The sequence below is a fragment of the Arvicanthis niloticus genome, chromosome 2 (genome assembly GCF_011762505.2).
Source record: "Arvicanthis niloticus isolate mArvNil1 chromosome 2, mArvNil1.pat.X, whole genome shotgun sequence".
Classification (NCBI taxonomy): Eukaryota; Metazoa; Chordata; class Mammalia; order Rodentia; family Muridae; genus Arvicanthis; species Arvicanthis niloticus.
The window spans coordinates 114,066,124-114,086,974 of record NC_047659.1 but is presented as its reverse complement, the minus strand read 5'-3'; the positions used below and the strand labels follow the sequence as shown (position 1 = coordinate 114,086,974).

Sequence of the window (20,851 nt, the reverse complement as noted above, 5' to 3'; positions counted from 1 at the left end):
ATGGATGTTCCTTGGCTTTCTTAGCGCCAAACTGGGGAGATCCTATAAACTCTGGGTGCCTTAGGCTTTAAAGACTGACTAAAATTAAACCACTTTTGGGATAGGGTTCTCTGTCACATGAAGCCAGAGTTTCATTCTCACGTAATGAAATCTGAGGCCTGAGAACCTCCACCGTCTTTACCTGTCCTGTTCCCAGAGGCAAGTGCCTATCTCACTTTTGGCTGTGGCTGCCTTTATTTCTCCAAGGCTACAAAAGGCTACCTCCTTGTGATGTGTGTCCTCATTTTTACCCTGTGGGGACCCTGAGTTCTTTTTCCTGAGATGCTCCATGCTCAGTTCATCTCAGTTCACTCTGAGTTGACATCATCATATCTCATTGATGGGTTACAATTTTTTTTTCATGGTATATTGAGCCATCTTGCTTACTCATTTAAAGGAGGTAATATTGGTTTGGTTTGCAGGCACTGGTATGCTGGGAAAACAGCTGTCTGGGAGAAAAAAAAGCACCTGATGCATTGAGCCAGACAAATCCCGTGGTATAAATATTCCCACCATGGGCAGTGTCAAGCTAGAATGATTTACATGTCATTTATCAATCATCTGATGATTTATAAAGGTGATTTATAGCAGGCTCTCTTGAGACAGAGCTAGTAAACCAGCTTGTTTTTCCTGGTTCCTGGATCTTAAATGTTTGTTTGCACTTGGGGCTGGAGAGATGGCTCAGCAGTTAAGAGCAGTGACTGCTCTTCCAGAGGTCCTGAGTTCAATTCCCAGCAACCACATGGTGGCTCACAACCATCTGTAATGGGGTCTGATGCCCTCTTCTGATGTGTGTCTGAAGACAGCTACAGTGTAATCATATAAGTAAATCCTTAAAAAAAAATGTTTGCACTTAGTAGGTGTAAATCCTTGGAGAGAATATTCAATTCTAACCTCTTTCTTCTCTCTCTCTCTCTCTCTCTCTCTCTCTCTCTCTCTCTCTCTCTCTCGGTGGGACAGGATTCTCTTCCAAAGCCCTTACTTTCTTACAGAAAGAGTTAGAATGGGAGTCGGGGAACGCCTTCTCACATAGACCTGCTGACACTCCTTCTCTGCTCCCTATGTCTAATACTTCTTGGGAACTTGACTTTGATAAAGAACTGGGCCTGTCCTTTCATTGACTGGAGTCAGAAGAGGGAAGGAGTGACTTCAGGAAGCTCTAAGCCTGGATCTCCAGAGGCCCTGCCTCTTACTGTCCTTCTCTTAGGCTCTGAACTTCCACCAGTTCTCCTGTAGGAAGCCCAGACTACCATGCTTACAGCATCCTGCAGAGAGCCACACCGTGAGGGAGGCAGAGATGCACCACTTCTCACAGCAGTCCCAGACCAGCTAGTCCACAGGAGCTCAGCAACAGGCCAAAGATAACCAAGTAAGCCAGCTGGGAGCCAAGAAGTCACCCAGGCAAGCCCAACCTGCAAGGCCAATTGTAAGCTATATGTTCTAACCACTAAATGATTGCATTTTGTGGTTACTGTTGTTTCCAAAGCAGAAGCTAGCTGATAAACCATCCTTACATTTATTATTTGTTTTTTGAGACAGGGTAGTAGTCCTGGCTGTCCCGGCTCTTGAGATATATATACATCAACTGGCCTGGAACTCACAGTGTAGAGTGAAAAATTATAAAGGCCATTTTATGAAATATGTGTAGATTTTTCGCCTTACAGAACTCAGAACTGAAGGCTGCTTTCCCTCCCGCCACCCCCTCTACCCCTCTTGTCTTTTTCACAAAACTGTGTCAGCCTCTTCCCAGAGTTCCAGCTGGAGGGGCTGAACACCTTTGGGAACAATATTTAAGGGAATGTGAGCACAACGCAAAGTGTCCTCAATGCAGTTGTGATGTGCACATTTGATTACTTTTTATCTTAGCAACCATTTTTAACATTCCAAGCACTTCTGCAGCTTGGAGCAGCACATGTTAGCCTAATGGATACTGTCTCGCCATGGAGGAGAAACACAGGAATGGGCCTGCTTTCCTGAGAGCCAGCAGAACCCAGGCAGGCTCCACTGTGGGAGACCTCAGTGCTCTGCACCTCGTCTTAGCCAAACAAAGGGGATTCTAGGAAGTTAGCCAAAAACCCTGCTCTTGGAGCTAAAGAGCTTGTCGTTTTTTGACCGCCGGCTCCTCCCCTAATAAACCTCTGCTGATTGCATCCAGGTATGGTTTCTTGTGATCTTTGGGTGGTCGCGATTTCCTGAGGCTTGAGGAAGGGTCTCCTGAGTATGGGGGTCTTCAACAGAAATCCTACTGCCTCTGCCTTCTAGTGCTGAGATTAGAGGTGTGTGTCACCATGCCTAGCCCACCCTTGCATTTATTAGGAGTTTAGCTTCTGGCTGGATTACCCATCTCAGAGTGAAGTAAAGATGGCAGCTCGTTCTCTTCTGTCTAATAATTGCAGACAAGGACTCCAGCTGTCAGCACAATTGGCCCCCACAGCAGCTGTGTTCTGGAAGATTCTTACCATACCCTAAAGAGCCAGCAGGAACCCTGATGTGTTTAAATTGCTGACAGGTGGGTGTGGAGAAAGCAACTATAATAAAGAAGAAATCTTTCTTCTTTACTAAGAAAGAGAAGCTTTATGCTCTTGCTGGGACAATAGGGAAGGTGCCAGAGAGATCTGACCGAAGAGTCACACAGGATGTGGACACTCATCAGACCGGAGCTAAGCTGACCTGGCCTGGTCTTTGACTTTGCCTGTGTCATCATGCCTGGGGTTGGGAACTGCCCCACCCCCACCAATGAAGACTCTGGGCGTCTTTTCCAGGAAATGTGCAGGCAAGAGCAGGAAACTGCTGAGTTACCTATTTTTCTTCCCCCGAAAAATGATTTTATTGTTTTGGTTGAACAAAAACATCCTAACGTATTGAGGATGGGGAAGAGAAAGACACCCGGACCTTAAAATAGACATGATATACCCCTACTTTGGGCTGGAGCATCCTTGCTTGTAACCTGGGAAAGAATATGTGAAAATCTCAAACTCCACCCATTCTGCCATCTAGGTTTGAGCTGTCGAAACTCTCTGGTGGCAAAAGGGTTCTCTAGATCAGGGGAAGCAGCTCTTGAAACGGCCTTGTGGCTGCTCTGGGGGAGGCCTGTGGTTTCTCTTCATCCAGCTGGGTGACCTTGAGTAAATGACCCAACCCCTCTGATACTCTGCATAACATGGGGCAAGATGAGACAGTTCTACCTCCCTTCACCCTCGACTATTTCCCACAAGTTTAAAGACACAAACCAGGAGAGCTACAAACCTGGCATGCTACAGATGGAGGTGTGTGCAAATTTGGTTCCATCACTAGGTACCCATTGTGATAACGTGGCTGTAGTGATGGTATCACACTCTGATGGTGCCACAGTTTATATATGTGTGTGTACATAAATATAATGTATGTGCGTATAATATATGTATTCATATTCACATATCTATCTATCTAATCTGTAGATAATATGCATATGCGCAGAACTTTGGTGATGTTATCATTTTTCAGTTTCGGGATCTTTGTTCTGTTATTTATGGACACCTGGTGCGTTTTCTGTTTTTTCACCATAAAACTTTTCCTGGGTGTTATATATAGGAACATCTTCGGTGCTTAGCGTAGAAGACTGTGACCGGATAGACTGAAACAATCTACCTAAAGCATGGGGTTTGTACCTAAGACAGCACTGCAGCAGCCGTCAGTTCCTCTGCTAGAGCTAAGTTCCAGATCAGATCGCTCAGGAACTGCTGTGCGGGGCAGGGCGGGGGTTGGGGTTGGAGGAGGGGCAGCCAACCAGTTCTCCAGGTCACCGGTCATTTTCTAACCTTTAAGTCTTTCCATGGTTGCTCTCTTCTGTTGGGAACAGCCCATCACATCCTTTTTCCTTGCTGCTCTTCGCTCTGTTGAGGCCTGGATCTCATACTTAAAGGCCTTGGCGGAGCTAGTCTCCTGTTTTAGGTAGGCAGTGGAGACAGTGAACTTGATATTTCTCTCCATAGGTTGGGAGTAAGGATACTACTCTGCCTGCTCGCAGGGCCCCGAACTCTGTGGACTACATTTCCCAGAATCCCCCACTCACTGTTTTCCTGGTGGGTGCAGCCAATGGGAGACAGTAGCAGAAGATTGGCGCTCCGAGAAAGGGAGAAGCCGAGGTGGGAGGTGGGTAACCCTCTCCGCTGAGGGCGGTGGTCTCCTCCTCCTCCTCCTCCTCCTCCTCCTCCTCCTCCTCCTCCTCCTCCTCCTCCTCCTCCTCCTCCTCCTCCTCCTCCTCCTCCTCCTCCTCCTCCTCCTCCTCCTCCTCCTCCTCCTCCTCCTCCTCCTCCTCCTCCTCCTCCTCCTCCTCCTCCTCCTCCTCCTCCTCCTCCTCCTCCTCCTCCTCCTCCTCCTCCTCCTCCTCCTCCTCCTCCTCCTCCTCCTCCTCCTCCTCCTCCTCCTCCTCCTCCTCCTCCTCATCCTCCTCCTCCTCCTCCTCCTCCTCCTCCTCCTCCTCCTCCTCCTCCTCCTCCTCCTCCTCCTCCTCCTCCTCCTCCTCCTCCGCTCCAGGTTCCAGTGGAGATACTACTCCCTTCTCCTTTGTGCCTTCAGCCCAAGGAAGCAGCAGTTTCGAGCAAATTGCAATTTCTGGGTTGCTAAGTCCTCCGGTTCAGGTTTCTAGATCGTCTGTCATCTTTTAGCAAGGCTATTTTGCGTTAATTCACTATTGAACTATTTGGCCTTGGCTGTTTTTCTGATGGGATTCTGCGAACTCCAATTACCGGGATAGTCATGGAAGCAGACAGTGTGCCTCTGTATCCACAGATCCCAGCAACCGAGGATTAAAAAGATCTGTACCAAATACATAGAGACGTTTTTCTTGTCATTTCCCTCCAAACAGTACAGTTTAGTGACTATTTTCACAGCATTGACATTGGACTAGGTGAAATGAGTCATCTAGAGATGGATTAAAATATGGAGGTTGAATGTAGATTATATGTAAGGACTTCACCGTTTTAATAATGTGAGTGTGTGTGTGTGTGTGTGTTTGTGTGTGTGTGTACTCATGCAGGTGACAGCATAAGCATCAGAGGCTGTCAGAGGACAACCGTGTCAATTACAGGGTTTGAATTCTGGTTTGTAGGTTGCGTTCTACAGAGGGTAAATGCCTTTGCTGCTATCCCAGCAGGCACCGCTATCATTTACATTAAGAGTTTTCAGCATTCCTGCATTTGGACGTCTTGCATTCGGGAGGTCCGGTAACTAATGCCTCCCAGATGCCAAGGGCTGAATGTATCTGAATGTTCTCACTATGTAACTTTGATGGTCATAATTTTACAGATGAAGTTTCAGAGGACTTTTTCTATGGCAATTTACAGTTGAATCTTCCCTAGAGGGCAGATGCCCATAAACTCTCTGGTAGATTGTTAGCAGCAATGCTTATACCTATTTTCCTGAGGGTCAAACAAGCTCCCTTGCTCTCCCTCCCTCCCTCCCTCCCTCCCTCCCTCCCTCCCTCCCTCCCTCCCTCTCTCCTTTCTCTTTTTCTGACAGGGTTTTTATTGTAGCACAGGCCAGCCTTGAACCCATGACCCTTCCTCCTTAGCCTCACTGGTATAGCTTACAGGTGTGTAGCACCACCCCAGGCTCATAATTCAAATGCAACCCTTCTTCTGAGGGACAGATGGAGTCTATTTCCTACTTCTTGAAGCTGCATCCCTTATGACTGGGCTAACAGAATGTGGCAGAGGCAAGCCTACAGCCCAAGAGGCCCAACAGGTTTCCATGTAACCTGCCTCAGCCAGCCTGCTGGAGGATGAAAAGACAGGGAAGCTATCAGAGCCTATCTTGGACCAGCCAGACCCCAGACAAGCTGGCGGCGCCTCCAGACGTGTGGGGGAGGCCCAAGAAAAGCAGGCTGAGGCCAGACCAGACTTAGGAGTAAACCAAACATGCAGCAAAGAGCACAAAGCAGAGAATGTCATTCATTTCCTTGAGTTTCTGGCTCCTAACACATTCTGTGTCTAGCAATCCCCAGTGCCAGCAAGGACCACCTGCGAGTGAGGCAGTCCAGTAGAGCTGGCTCTGACTTCAATGGCTGACCAAAGGAAACATGTAAACGTGGTTAAACAATGGAGTCTGCTGTTCAAAATGCAAATGCTGACTGCAGTGCTCAGCTCCTGCAGCAACCTCTGTTGCTCAGGTGAGGTATCCTGAGGCAGGACTCTGTAGGGTGAGCTGCCTTGGTCCTCGTCATACTTCAAAGTGAGGCAGAGAAAGGCTGCTTGTGGCTTGCTCCAAGCATCTTTGCTTATTTTATCACTGACTAGATATGATGTGGACTTATTTGTGCTGGTTTTCCCTGATGGCTTATCCATGCAGAAATCACTGGACGGGATCCTGATCCAGCAGGAAGGCATTGCCTTTAACCTCCAATTCACTCCTGGGTCCAGTTCTAGCTCATACTGAGGCAGCTTGTTTATGATTGGCTTGCAGACAACAGCTAGTTGGCTACCCTTTGGGACTGTCAGAAATAGCTATTGGGCCTGCAAGGCACCTTCTAGAATAGTCTATGGAATCATCTACATGGATGTGTCCTTGTCTGATCATCTCCTTCCTTGATGGAGAGGGGCACTGCAGGGCTTCAAGCTGGGCAGGACTTTCCTTACCTGGGCAACCTGGAGTCACCGTCACCGCAGATTTATCCTCAAGGACATCAGAGATTGTTTAAGAAATGTCAAATGCAGGTCATTTCATGATGCTTTCCTGTCCCCACCCATTCTGTGATATGGAAAAGTTATTGCTCTTAATAATTAACCCCTTAAGTCCATCACTGCCTGCTGGGACATCCTTCTCCCTCATTGGGAATTACCTAGTTCATCTTAAACAGGTCCCCATCCTTAGTGCTAGAAAGTCATGGACCTATCTTTGGTTTGCCCTGTCCATTCATGTGGTCCCATTTCTGCACCTGCAGGCAGGGTACCTGCCGGTTCCTTCCTTCCTGTCTGAGACCACTCCAGAGGCCTGCAGTTCACAGCTGTCTGCCCCTATTCTGTACTCTCCATTGCTCAGTATGGAAATTCATGTGGGGCAGATGTTTTTGGCACACCACTGGGCTGTAGCTAAGCTGGAGGGTGGGGTGAGTGCATATGTGTGAGTTCCTTTTGTCCCTGGACCATCTGGGTTCTCTGGTGAAGGAAGCTACAAATGTATTTATGGTGGCAATGCCCATGAAAGCCTGGCAATAAATAATTCCAAGAATTTTGGAAGCATGCCATTCTTGGAATTAAATTTCTCTCCAGCCATATGTAGAATCAGGAGGCTCCTAATGCATGCTGTATACAACCCCTGGTTAGAGTTGAGGGTTCCTCCTGCCACAGAGAGGAAACCGAGGCTTAGAGAGGTACAATGACTTCATCCAAACACCCCAGATCTGTAGATTTTATTGGGTTTCTTCCAGAGTCTGGACAAACTGAAGCTACTCCTAGAGCTGGGCACTGGGAGAACTGGTAGGTTTAGAAGAAGCTCTGGGCAAGCCTTTTGGACACTGGGTTCCCAGTACTGTGATCCCTTGCTAACTGAGGGGACAGGAGGGCCTCCCAGTTCATACGGAGAGAGAGAAGTACTCTTTGGAGCCTATTCTGGGGTTGCACCTTCAGAACATGTTCTGGGTCCCATAGAAGGCTCACAATCTTTGGGAAGCATCCAGGGGAGGAACCTTGTGAGATGGTTAAGTCAGGAAAGCTTTTGACAAGTTATCTATCTATCTATCTATCTATCTATCTATCTATCTATCTATCTATCATCTATCTGTTTATTGATGAGGGATTGATTGGTTGTGGTTCTGGGAGTGGAATCCAGGGTTTCCATAAGCTAGGCAAACACTCTAAGCTTGAAAGCACTCCCATCTCAAAGTGTCATTTAAAAAGTGAAACAGGGCAAGTCTTTGTGTGTGATGTTTATAATGGTTACAATATATATCTTGTGTATATATGTGGATACGTGTGGATATATAGGTTTATACACATGATAATGTGCTTCTGTGTGTTTTTGTGAGTTTATACACACATGCACTGTGGGCTGGCTTGTAAGCACATATACACGTGTTTATGTATGATTGTAAGAATGCAAGCATATGTTTACACACATATGTGTGAGTTATTGAAGAACAGCCTAGATCCTGGGATCATGTCAGACCTGGTTTTGTTCTCTTTCTAGGGAGCAGATGATAGCCCAGTGACGAGCCATCTGTGCTGGTAGGTACAGCCTATTGTCAGCATCTTTCTGCCTCAACTTTTTCCTGCTGAGTTCTTCATTTGGGGCCCAGCACCAGTTTGTTACTGCCTAAAGATGACCAACAGAGCAATGTATGCTCCTTGTTAAAACAACAACAACAACAACAACAACAACAACAACAACAACAACAAATCCCCAAAATCTAAAAAGTCTACAGACACAAAGAAGATAAAAATTATCCTTTGTCCTCAAAGCAAGAATCCTGGGCAATTGCTTGATAGAATTTTCCTCTCTGGGGTACTGCAGTGACTTGAGGCTCAGAAGAGACACAAATGCTGCCATACCACAGGACTTTGCTCCTCTTTGAATCTCAAGGATTTCTTTTCGTCTTGTTCCTGGTGTTCTTGAGTCCCTCTAGTCTTGCCCAAGCTATGGAGACAGACATGTAGAGCTGGGTCTAACCTGAGACCCACCTCACTTTGCTGACACAAGCATCCAGTCCAAGCATCCATGTCCCTGGCTCTAAAATGGCATGAAACCAACCATTATCAGGGTAGTTGTCTGGGTGCGATTGGTGGCTGTCCCTTTTCTGTCTGCTTTTGTGTCTCAGTCACAACCCTACTCCCCCATCCCCTGCCACTTTCCTCTTTCTGTTCTATATTGCAGAGGGCTCCCTTGGCTTTGGCTGCCAGGCAGGGTTGGTCATGAGTGGAAAGCTTAAGAGTGGACACTGGGGACATCAGGATGTTTTTTCTCATCTTCTGCTTTCAGTGGTGTCTCAGGCAGTAGTGGCAACTCTGTTGTGACTCTGGTTCCTGCTGGTGACTTCAGATCACTGGCTCAGGTACATCTACCTTCTGCTGTCCTCTCCTGTCCAGGCCTGGTGGTGACTGACTTCCAGCCATCACACCTACACTTCAGCTCCTCAACAATTGGAAGCACATCCAGTTCCCTGCATTCAGCTCCTTGCATGGGGCAGCTGTGGTTTTGTGCAACAGCCCTATGCAATATTGAAACGGACAAGCAAGGCTGCCTTGGGAGGCGGCTTAGATGGTTTCTCAGAGCACCGTGGTTTGAAGCTATGGCCCCTTAAGAGTTTGTGACAGTTTTACCAGTTAAATCAAGAATTTCATAAGCCCTGCCTTCTTGCTCGCCACCCAATAGTCTCTTTTCTGTTCTGTAGTAGCATGATCCAGGAGTAAGGCATGGTCTCTGGAGCAAGGCAAACAGCTCAAGTTTGAATCTCAGAGGTATCATTACTAGCTGGGTGACTGTGAAACATATATGGGGTTGTTGTAGCTCAGTAGTAGAGCATCTGCCTACAATGTACAGGACCCTGGCTTCTATCCTAGCACACACACACACACACACACACAGAGAGAGAGAGAGAGAGAGAGAGAGAGAGAGAGAGAGAGAGAGAGAGAGAGAGAGAGAGAGAAACAAAAATCCAACCAACCAACCAACAACAAAAGCAAACAAACAGCCCCCAATATAGCTAAGGGATACGGACAGCTAGTTAACGGAGCTGGTATATGCTTGGTGCTGGATATGCACTGTTATTGACTGTTAGGATTAAGTTGCCAGCACACCCTTTCTTTCAAGAACACAGGGGACTTTCACTTGGCTTTGGATCCCTCTTATTCTTCCCAATCTCTATTTAAAGAGCTCTGTGAGTAGGTTTACACTACTGCCAAGAATCATGGGAAAAGGAAGAAAACGACCTAGAACCTTCCTGTCCAATATTGGCCTTGGAGCATCCAGGGGTTGATATCACCTGACTGGAACCTCTCCTGGATACACAGAGGAGCCTAGAGGAGTTTCTTTGATGGGTGGAGCCAAGGCCTAGGGAAGGAGTGTCACCCTTAAGCGGTGAGGTCCTGGTCTGGCACTTGTGCAGCTGAGGCAGAAGAATAACTGTGCAGCTGGAAATGTGTTCCTTCCCCACAAGACACTTAGGAGTAGCTTTTGGAATCTCCCTGCTCCTTCTGCCCTCTCTCTAGGCCCTAGGCTTGCTTTACCTGCAAAGTCTTTTCACTTCTTGTCTACCCAGAAAACTTCTACACATCCTTCAGGGCCCAGCTTGAGTTTCCTCGGGGCTTCTTTGGTGCCACCGCCACCCAGGCATAATTAAGCACATCCCTCCTGTGTTTTCAAGCGTATGCAGCTTCAGCTACGGCACTTACAGTTCTGTGTATACTTAATAACTTATACATCTTTTATTATGGCACCTCAGGATTGTTGGTAGGTGCTTAGACTTCTCACCTAGTGGCAGATACCAGCCGGGACCCTCGTTGCTTCTCTATGAGGTGTCGCGTTTTACAGATGAGGACACACACGGGTGCTCAGATTCAGTGCATCCTGGTTCTAAAGTCTACTGTTTTCCCCCTGTGAACCCTCGGGGGGAAAGGGGAGAACCCTCTACCCTTTCTGTGTCCCCAGATGCTGACAGGGTCCTGATAAGTGATCACCTAAATGTCGCACGAAATAGAGCATTCCATAGCACTTATATGCAGAGGTTCGTTAAACCATTTCCCATGAGTTGCTTTATTCCCGGATATTCTCTCTTTCTTGGACTGGATTATTTCCTTTGGGTCAGTTCCTGGGAGTGGAACGTCTGGGTCCGAGATGTGGCGCTTCCTCAATTCGCCACGTCATCTTCCGCCTTTGCTGGGGCCGGTGGAGCGAAGAGAAACGTTCCGGGCAGCCCTGAGAGCCTGGTTCTCACCTCGACCTTGACGCAGATGTCCTGCAGGTGCCTTGGAGCACCCAGGGCCCGCGCTGCGCCCCGAGCCGCAGGGTTGGATCGCTACCCCGGCCGCGGGATCCGCTCCCCCACCCCACCCCCCAGCCTCGTCGCTGACAGCTGGATTCGGCCTGGGGGCGGGGACCAGACCCAGCATCTTCGCCAGGCGGTCGCAAAGCCCTGCTTCCTTATTTGGAGGGGCGGGAGGTGGGGAGCCAGAACGGAGGACAAGGCCTGGGAGGGCAGAGGGAAGCGAGGAGACCAGACAGGAGCATATCAGGGATGTGAGCAGGAGTGTGTGTGTGTGTGTGTGTGTGTGTGTGTGTGTGTGTGTGTGTGTGCTCCCCTTCTGCGCGCTACTCCAAGACTGGAACGTGGCAGCTCTCCACCCTCCTGTAGTCATCCCTAAATCCTTAGCTCACCGCGGGGAGGGGCCAGCGCTGGAATTCCTCTCGCTGAGCAGGGCTGCTCCTGTGGCCAGATTGTGGTGATAGAAGGCTCAAGGATACTACTAGCTCCACTTAACCTCCACGCATGGACCACCTCTAGCAGTCTCGTCTTTGTATTCCACGTTCCTTTCAGCTTCTCTGGGTAGTTCCCCTCCGAAGTAAATTCCCAGAGGCCAAATATACCCAGCAAGGCAGGGGACATCTGTATAAACGACTAGAAAGCCCCCAGGGAAGCAAAGCCGACCAGCCTAATGCAAGGGTTAAGGGTGTTTTAACTAGCTGACCGAAAATTTTAACGCACGATTAAGGGTGTCCAGTTAAATTTGACTTTCAGACGGGCAATGAATAACATTTTACCATAAGTTTATTGCATGAAATATTTGATCAAAGAATGTCTGAAATATTGTATGGCAGACAATAAAAATTATTTGTCGTTTAAAATACAAATCGAACCAGGCACGGAGCATTTTTATTTGCTAAATCTGTCAGTGCTAATTCCTTCGTTCCTTGCATTTAAACTCTTGGAATTTGTATCCTTCCCTCTCCAGGTTTCCTCCCCCAACCAGCTTCCTTCTTTTTTTGTTTTTTGGTAGAGACTTGGTTTTTCTGATACTGTCTTTTAATTTTCCTCCTCTGGGTTTTATTTACTTTAGCTAACTCACCCTGGGTCTCAATTTAAAAGTCTTTGATGCTACTGCTAGGCCTGGGGTTGAGTCAGCGTAAGCTTTAGGGGGATTTCTTAAGGACACTGGAAGGAAATTAAACCTCCGAAAATATGCTTGATGCTCCTACCCTCCCCCCTACCCCCACCCCATTTCTTTCTAAGGAAAATGTGGGTTGAGCTCAGTTTGTGTCACGGGAGCACAAGCAGCTGAATTAAGGCCAAAAGAATTCATTTCTCAAACCTCCACCAGCTGCAGCCCCGGCGACGAACAGGTTTGTCTCTAGCTACATGGGTGTTTTCTCAGGGTTTCTATCCACAGCTGAACTTGTGCAAAGAGATCTTGAACCTGTAGGCTCAGAGGGACCTGAGGGATCTGAGAAATCAGGAAGGGCAGGGTTTCCCACACAGTGAGGCGCGTGGCCGGTGTTTAGCAGTCCCCAGCACAGGCTGGCCCAGTCTCACAATGTAAGCTCACAGGAATTGTGACTAAAAACAAACGAAAAGCAACCCACCACCCCGAAGCCTCCCCAGATGACTCTACTCTGAGACCCCGGAAACCAGACAGAGCAGGACTTCTTAGGGATGGCAGCTGAGAGTCCAACTCCCTTCTGATTGCTAGGAAGAGCTCTAGTGTGTCACCCCTCTGTTTGCTCTTTGTTGCAGCAACTTCTCCTCCCCACCCTCACCCCCCAACATATACTGCACTTGAACCCTGCTCCCTCAGCCTGCCGTGGAGACACCTTAGTGTGATGGGTTGGTTAGTCTTACTCATAGGCTGCTGTCTGGCTGACCACATGAATTCTTGATGTACAGGCCTCCAGGATTGGTAGAAGCCCCCAGCGTTTGGATTTCTGAGGCTTAGACATTCTAAGTCATTGTGGTCTGAGGCCTTGTGTCAGTGTTTCCCAAGCCTAGCTTCTTCAGCTCTGCATTGGCGTTACCTGTCAAATAAATAAATAAGAAAATGAAAAAAGAAAGGAAGAAAAACAAAAAAAAAAAAGGAAGAAAGAAAAGGAGAAAAGAAAAAGAAAGAGAAGATATATTTTTTTTTCCCCAGAGAGATTTGTTCCAACCCATCTGACTTAGGACATAGCCTCCCATCACCCGTGCAGCACAGTCAGCTTGGTCCCTCTAACCAGATGGAAGGAAGTCCCTTGAGGGAGATGAAGCACTGGATGGTGGGTTTATTATGCCATGACACTGGTAACAGATAAAGTCTGGGAAACCAGCAAGGGACACTCATGATAATGGTAAGGCTAGTTTTCCCGGAGAAGCATTTGACTCCGTGGACACACTTTGTTGTATGGTGAAGATCTGAGTCCAGGGTGGGGTGTAACCACTGAGATTTCCAGGATCTTGTGACCCAGGACAAAGCAAAACCAAAACAAAAGGAACAACAATAACAGCAACAAAAAAAATCACACATAGGTAATAAAAATAGAGACCGCTTATTAAGAAAGAGAAAAGGTTCCCAAGAATGAGCTACAAAATGACATGCACTCAAAATCACTGGGCCAGGATCTCAGGTCCCTTTACAAGTCATTTGCATAGCACCTGCTTCTTCCTTGTTTGTTTGTTTCAGACTTTTGCTGTTGTAGTTGTTGAATGTAGCCCAGGTAGGGAAGAGTTTCTAGTCCTTTCTGACAACAGGCTTCCTTGCTTATGTTAGTCACCTCACCTCTCTCCACTTACTCTTCTTCTCTCGGCCCTCACCAGCCACAGAGAACCAGCCTCTGCTCCCACTGCACTTCCCTTCCAACCTGGGGCTTCCATGGATTTCCAAAGGCCACAGTTACAGTTTGAGAATCTTTGGCAAGTGTCAGGATGCTTTTGGTAACAAGCATCAGAAACTTGACTCGGACTGTGGTACCCATTCCCTTCAAATCTCTTGTCTGTCCATCTCTGTAGACCCAGTTTATTTTCATCTAGGTCCCCTGGGGTTCCAAGCCTTGTACCCACCAGACTGCATTTGTGTTCCTAGAACCAGGATAACGGATCCTTTCGGGCCCACTCATGACACTCCATGAACATTTCACTTACGACATGACTTCAGTTTAGCTGTGCCAGCCATTGGGATAAGTGGTCTAGAATTTACTGAATCTGGGATGAGTCAGGGTCAGACACACAATGACTGCCAAATAGTTGAGGAAGAGTGGGAAGATATTTGTGAACAGTTCCAAGTTTATGGAGAGCTGTCATGCAAAGATAGGGGTCAGGTAGGAGAGCAGAGGGTCCAAATGAAGGAGCCAGGCATCCTAAGTTGATTCTCAGCCAATACCCTCTAACAGATGAGGTCTTTTATAGCCTGTGTCCTCTGAGGTACGTAGTTGTGTCTTTTTTGTTTTTCTTCTGTAGTAGGAGTTGACCCCATCCTTGGCTGGGTCTCGGAATGGATCCTGGAATGAGACCTTGTGCGCCTGTGATTTATTAAGGGAGTGTTTTCAGGGGGAAACGAAAGAAGCAGTTCAGAGTAGGGAGGAGACCAAGCTAAGAGGGAGCCGAGGCAAAGTCTCCAGAGGGTGAATTCAGCAAGTCTCAGGAGGTGCGAGAGACACCTTTACAAGACTTTTAAGGGAGCTACAAGGTCAAACCCTTGCCTAAGCTGTTGGCATAGGATGTCAGGCCAGGGAGGAGAAGGTCCACTGTATTAGTTACCTTCCTCTTTACTGCCACCAAATATCTTCCCAGAAACAACACTAAGGAGGAAGGGTTTATTTTGGTTTACAGTTGGGTGTTTTTAGTTAGTTTAGTTTTTTAAATATTTATTTTTATTCAGGTGTGTGTGTGTTCAGGTGTAGAGCCCAGAAGGTTGTCAGATCTGGATCTGGACTTACAGGTGGATGTAAGCTACTTGAACTGGGTGCTTGGGTCCCGAACTGCAAGACCAGCAACCACTCTTAACCACTGAGCCATCTCTGAGCCAGCCCCCAGGTGTTACTTAATCCAATCAAACTGTCAATCAAATTAACCAACATACTGTCCCCTCATGCAAGGTGACTCCAAAAGTGTTGGGAAGAGCCCCAGCCACACACTACAGGAAGAGAAGAGCTTCAGCTCTGGGAAGAACCAAGGGGGCATCAGTGGCAAAGAAGGGTCCAAGGAGCAGGATGGGGTGATAACACAGTCTGCCCTGGGCCAGTTCTGGCATCAGTCCTTCCTCAGGACGCAAAATCTCAGTAGCTGACCCCTATTCCTGCTTCACCCCCAGACATCCTCTGCTTGGCCAATGTTAGGCTGACTGCCCAGTGTCTTCAGCTTCTGAGTTAGTTGTCAACATTTAAGTCTCAGGCATTTTTCATGTAAAAATCCAGTTCTCTGGCTCCTCTGGGGGAAAAGCAACAACTAGGTTTGTAATCTGTGGTAGAGTCTGGCTAAGCCCAGCAACATCACCTCGGGGAACAATACCATAGACCCCCATCATTCTCTCATGTCCCAAGCATGTGGGAGAGGGAAGAGAAAAGAGAAATGTTTTGTTCTCGTATCTCTAAGGTGAAGGGGGAAATCTGCAACCAGGGAGGTTAATACATATTCCAAGTATTCCCGAGTCTAATGCATAGTGTCTTGTTTGTGTGCCTGTAGAACCCTGTGTATGTGAGCTGTGTGTCTTACCAGACTTCAGCCTTTCCACCCAGATCCAGATGTCGGGCCTCCCTCCTCCATCCCAGTTTGTTAAAAGCAGCTGTTTCTACCCCCCTTCCAGCTCCCCAAGTGCTGATTTCATCCCCCCCACCCCCCTCACCCCCAAAGAAAGTTTAGAGCCAGGAAAGAAGTGGTTTGGCAGAAAGCCAACAGGCTGTGGGAGGAAGAGGACAACGTGGAGAAAGTGGGGGCCGAGCAAGAAGGCTTGGACACAGGCTCTGAGGACTCCAAGAAGCCAGGCTATCCAGTGGATCCAGATGTGGGAGTAGTTTCTTCACTTAAAGGTGGACCCAGAAAGTTGTTTTTTTTTTTTTTTTTTTTTTTTTTTTTTTTTTTTTTTTTTTTTTTTTTTTTTTATTACTCCAGTTTGTTCCTGGTGTAGCCGGAAAGGGGTAGAGCTGAGCCAAGGGGCAAGAAAAGGGAGAGAAGATGGATTCCCTTCACTTCCAAGCTGTAGCATCGACCCCAGTCCTCCACTCACCCAGTCTCTGCTCTGGCAGCAGATTTTTGGACCTGTGTGTTTGTTATGCTGGGCTGAAAGGAGACCAAGGAATAATGAGGTGGTTAAGGGGTAACCAAGGCCTAGGCGACTGGGCCACAGACACACCAGGTCCAGGAGGAGCGGGCAGCTCAGGAGGCTCGGTGTGGAGGTGGGTGGGGGTGTGGGGCCTGCACCCGGCTCTTGGAGTCTCATGCTGTCCCCTGCCCCCATTCCCAGCAGCTCCTTAGTTCTTCTTATCCACTCCACCCCCACCCCCACCCCCAGTACAGCTGAGCCAACGTCTTTGAGGTCTGGAAAAATTCCTTTCCCCTTAACTTTGAAAAGAAAAAAGTTGAAAATTTCCAAGAGAAACACGTGGGTAAGGCACGAAGGAAAACCCCGGAAGCGGAGGCTTGGGGAGCTTGCAGGGCGCTCTTGGCTATGCCAACTTGATTTAATGCCTTTGGGAAGATCCACTGGTGGGCACGCTCAGTTCTCCAAGGAAGTGCAAGGTGGGGCTGGAGGAGGCTGAAAAGGGATTGATGGGTCTGCTTTTATCCTGGTGGGGACCCAGCATCTCTCCTAAGCTTGGAGCCTTTTGGGAGGAAGGGGCTCTCCATTCAGCCCCAGTGTTTCCTGAATCATGTGGTCCTGCCTCCTTTCCCAAGAAAGGCACCTCATTTAATTTCTCTCTTCTCTCAGAAATCTCTGGCTCCTGGCTAGGGATGGCTCCCTCTGTGTGTGTGTGTGTGTGTGTTGGTAAGGTCATTTTGCCAGAGACAACACCAAGCTCAGACTGACTCTACTCTGGATGGCCATGTTCCTGCAAATGCCATGGGGGTTCTTGCTAGTAGGTTATGACACTTTTAGGATTCTCGTGGTTCTGACTTAAGGGATTGAATTTATCCACAGACAACCTACCCGATGTAATGCTATGAAGAAGTTAGTTATATATGGGGCCGCTGGGACAAGATGGCCCAGCTGGTAAAGGCAGTTGTCCCTCCCAGAGCCTAATGACCAGAAGATGGAACTCTTCTGACCTCCACATGTGCACTGTGGTGTGGGCTTGCACACATAGATGTACACGCTAAATAAGTAAATGTAAAAGCAAGCCACCACCCCTCTTCACATTTGCATGTTAATGTAATCAAAGATAAAATGCCCTCTCCATCTTCTCCCTTCTCTCCAGGGGCAACCACCATCTTCCAGGACTGGATTATGCAAGCATATATGTGCTTAATAAAAAAAAATCATTTCTACCCATCTATAATTACCTATTGCTGTCTGTGGGACATTGTTCCAGGAGCTATCCTGCAGACAGTAAAATCCTCAGATTTTCAAATCTTTTGTTTAAAAAAAGGGCAACATTAGCATATAACCTGCGCATATCTCACCCCTGGATTATTTATAATGTTGAATATAATAATGTAAATGCTATGCAAATTGTTGTTAAACTGTATTGTTTAGGGCATCATGGCCAAATGTTCAGTAGAGACATGATTTCATTCTGAACTTTTTTTTTTTTTTCCAGTCCACAGTTGTTTGGATCCACAGATGCAGACGAGAGCCTCTGTATCTCATTTTCCTAATGTTTTTACAATTGCAGTTTTAAGGTCTGATTTCTCTGGAATTCATCTTCATGCGAGGAGGAGAAAGGTAGGAATCCATCCTGAGCTTTTTCCCAGATGACTACCCCCATGGCGGGGATGAACTGGGATCTTTTGAATAAGCCACTTATGAAACTGATGTTCCCAGAAGGCTGTGCTGACACGTATTAATGGGGAGGCTGGAGGAAGGAATGCTGCTGAACTCAGCCTTGGCCTGGCAGCCTGAGCCTTGGTTCTGTCTTCTTGAATAGTTCAGTTCAGGTTACAAACTTGCATATTGCCTGACTGAAGCAGAGGCCAGCAACTGACAGGATCTCTTTAGTAGAGACCTTGGTGATTTGTTCCTCCCTTTCCTTAACCACTCGATCCTCTCCCCCCCTCCCCCCCAGGGTCTTCCCTCCCTTGGCACAGGGTACTCTGGGGAGTGTGCTTTTCTCTAGCCTTTCCCTTCAGACTAGAGCTCTGTGGGTTCCTACTTGTTGGGCACCCCCTAGATCTCATCACTGTATCTCAACAGGCACACGTTTCAGTGGATGCTCAGGCTTCAGGAGAAAATAATGTTTAATTTAAGAGAAGACTAAGAAGATGAAGCTTGTGCCGGGCAGTGGTGGCGCATGCCTTTAATCCCAGCACTTGGGAGGCAGAGGCAGGCGGATTTCTGAGTTCAAGGCCAGCCTGGTCTACAGAGTGAGTTCCAGGACAGCCAGGGCTACACAGAGAAACCCTGTCTCGAAAAACCAAAAAAAAAAGAAGATGAAGCTTGCTCTAGGTCCCACTGTGATGGAATGCAGGACCAGCAGTGGGCTAGCCTCTGCTTCCAGAGTGTGAACTTCTGACTACCCAGGAAACTGTCATCGGAAGCCAGCAACCCCCAGGTGAGAGAGGTCCAGGTGTCCCCAGTGGACACAAGGTCAAGGACACTATGGTCAGCTGCCTTCTTGGCGGGGGGGGGGGGGGGGGGCACTGCTGCATGCTGTACTGTGAGCTCAGTCAACAGAATTCCATTTTCCTGCCTGGCCTTCTGGCTCCTGTGGGTACTCTCCAGAGGCACATGCCCACTCTGGATGCTAGACACCCACCGGCTGTATCAATAGTAAAGAGCACAGAGAGATCAACCCAAGCCTGGATTTCTTGGTGAAACTGACCACCACCACCACCACCTCTACCACCCCCACCCCCACCCCCACTCCCACCATCACCATCACCCACCCACCCCCATCACCACCACCACCACCATGGTGCACATGGATGCCTCTTGCAGGCTTGTCCCTGTCTGTCCTGGCTCCTACAATGCTGGGACTGTCCATCATCCCATTCATTCTTCATAGGCCACCTGGATAATTGTTTTCTTTTTCTAAATCTAAGTATCTTCAAAGAGAAATGACTTTGGCTTGGCATGTGAAAGGGGCTAGGGCATTACACTGCTGGATGCTTGGGACTTGAAAAGAACCAGGAGGCTCCCCATTCTTGAGGTCAAAAGAGAGTGGTTTCAGCTCATTTGTCACCCGCAGGGGTGTCAGATCGAGGCGCCCAGCTAAATGGAAGGATTTGCTTTTAGTTAAGATGAATGGCACTGGTTCTGGTTCTGGTGTGTTTTGGGGTGGGGGTGGGGAGGGAGTTTTGTGAGGAGGATATGGTGGAGTTAGGATTAAACTCGGGTCAGCAGGTTAGCATGACAAATGCCTTTATGTGCTGAGTCATCTAGAGGGAGGGAAGCTGGGGTTCAGGTTCAGCCACCCAGGAGAGCAAATGGGTCACTGTGTGGGGTCTTGCTTCTGGAGATGCTCCTGGGGAGCCTGAGGCCCAGCAAGCAGTTCTGGGGAAATCTAGCACTGGCTCAGGCCACAGAAGGTACAGACCCCAGTGACTTCTGCAGTTCTCTTGGGCCAGGAGAGTGCGCTTAATGAGGACCAGGGCTGCCTTTGCAGACAGGGCTATATGCATTTGGGTCAAGGGCCAGCAGGAAGAGTCAAGTCTACACAGCTCTGTATCTTCAAGCTCTTACTGTTCCCTTGAACTGAGAAACAAGGCAAGGTAACAAGCCCTAGGCATGATGCAGATTGCTGGGGTGGTGGTGCTGATGCTGGTACTGCTGGTGGGGTGGTGGTGATGATGGTGGTGGAGGTTGTGGTGCTGATGCTTGTGCTGGGTCGTGCTAGTGGTAGGGTAGTTGGTGGTATATGAGAAGAAAAGTCTGGGAGGCCATTGTATGTGTAGGGGCTGATTTTTATTTTTTTAAAGTTTTTTTTTAACGTTCATGTTTTCTTTTTCCTTTGATAAATGTCATTTCCTTCACTTCCAGTAAAAAAAACAAAAACAAAAACAAAAACAAATTCATACTTTTCATAGATCCTATACTGGTCTTTAGCACTGAGTACTTGTTGGGAAACCTTAGGAATCAAAACAGAGATGCCTGGGTCCACCCTAAGTAATTCTGATTTAGTGGGTTGGAGTGTGGACTGCCCTGGAGATTGGAATTTGTAGTTTAGGCTGAGAGCCCCTACCCTGAAGGAGTGAGTGCTAGGGAGGTCAGAGGAAAATGCTGCCAAATCTGGATTTCCCTGGGAGGTCATGGGCATTTGTATGGCTGCAGACTGGGTAACTCCAAGGGACACCGTATATAGGAAGGCTGCAGTGTGAAGGGTGCCTCCTGGCTTGGTGTAAGTATGGATATATAATTTATGTATCTGCAGATACATAATTTAAATACTAATTGCATCTGTTAAATCTAGCCCTCTGGGGGAGGACAAAATGACATTGATTATGGAGGGTACACAACAGTTTAGAAAGCTTAGCTTCTATCAGCTGCGATTTTCAAAGGTGATAAAGGCCAGGATGCAGATGGAAAAGAACAAAGCAAACCAAACAGCATCAAGAACTGAGCATCAGGCTGGAACTGTGACACACACACACACACACACACACACACACACACACACACACACACACGGGTTCGGGGGTCCGAGAGCATGAACGAGCAGCTGTGGGGAGCAGTGTGTGAGAAGACACTGACCTAATGTTGGTGAGGAAAGGCTGTTACCTTCCCCA

The 20,851-nt window shown here is 48.0% G+C and overlaps 2 long non-coding RNA genes across 2 annotated transcripts; both read left to right on the top strand.

Annotated features, from left to right (window-relative positions):
* Nucleotides 1-3,818: 3,818 nt before the first annotated feature.
* Nucleotides 3,819-9,652, top strand: LOC143441452 (uncharacterized). Its single transcript, XR_013108853.1, has 2 exons — nucleotides 3,819-4,170; nucleotides 8,203-9,652. It is a non-coding gene; the product is annotated as an uncharacterized LOC143441452 (long non-coding RNA).
* A 2,621-nt stretch (nucleotides 9,653-12,273) lies between these two features.
* On the top strand, nucleotides 12,274-18,686 carry LOC117702686 (uncharacterized). The gene is made up of 3 exons (XR_004606094.2): nucleotides 12,274-12,348; nucleotides 17,728-17,852; nucleotides 18,321-18,686. It is a non-coding gene; the product is annotated as an uncharacterized LOC117702686 (long non-coding RNA).
* Nucleotides 18,687-20,851: the final 2,165 nt, after the last annotated feature.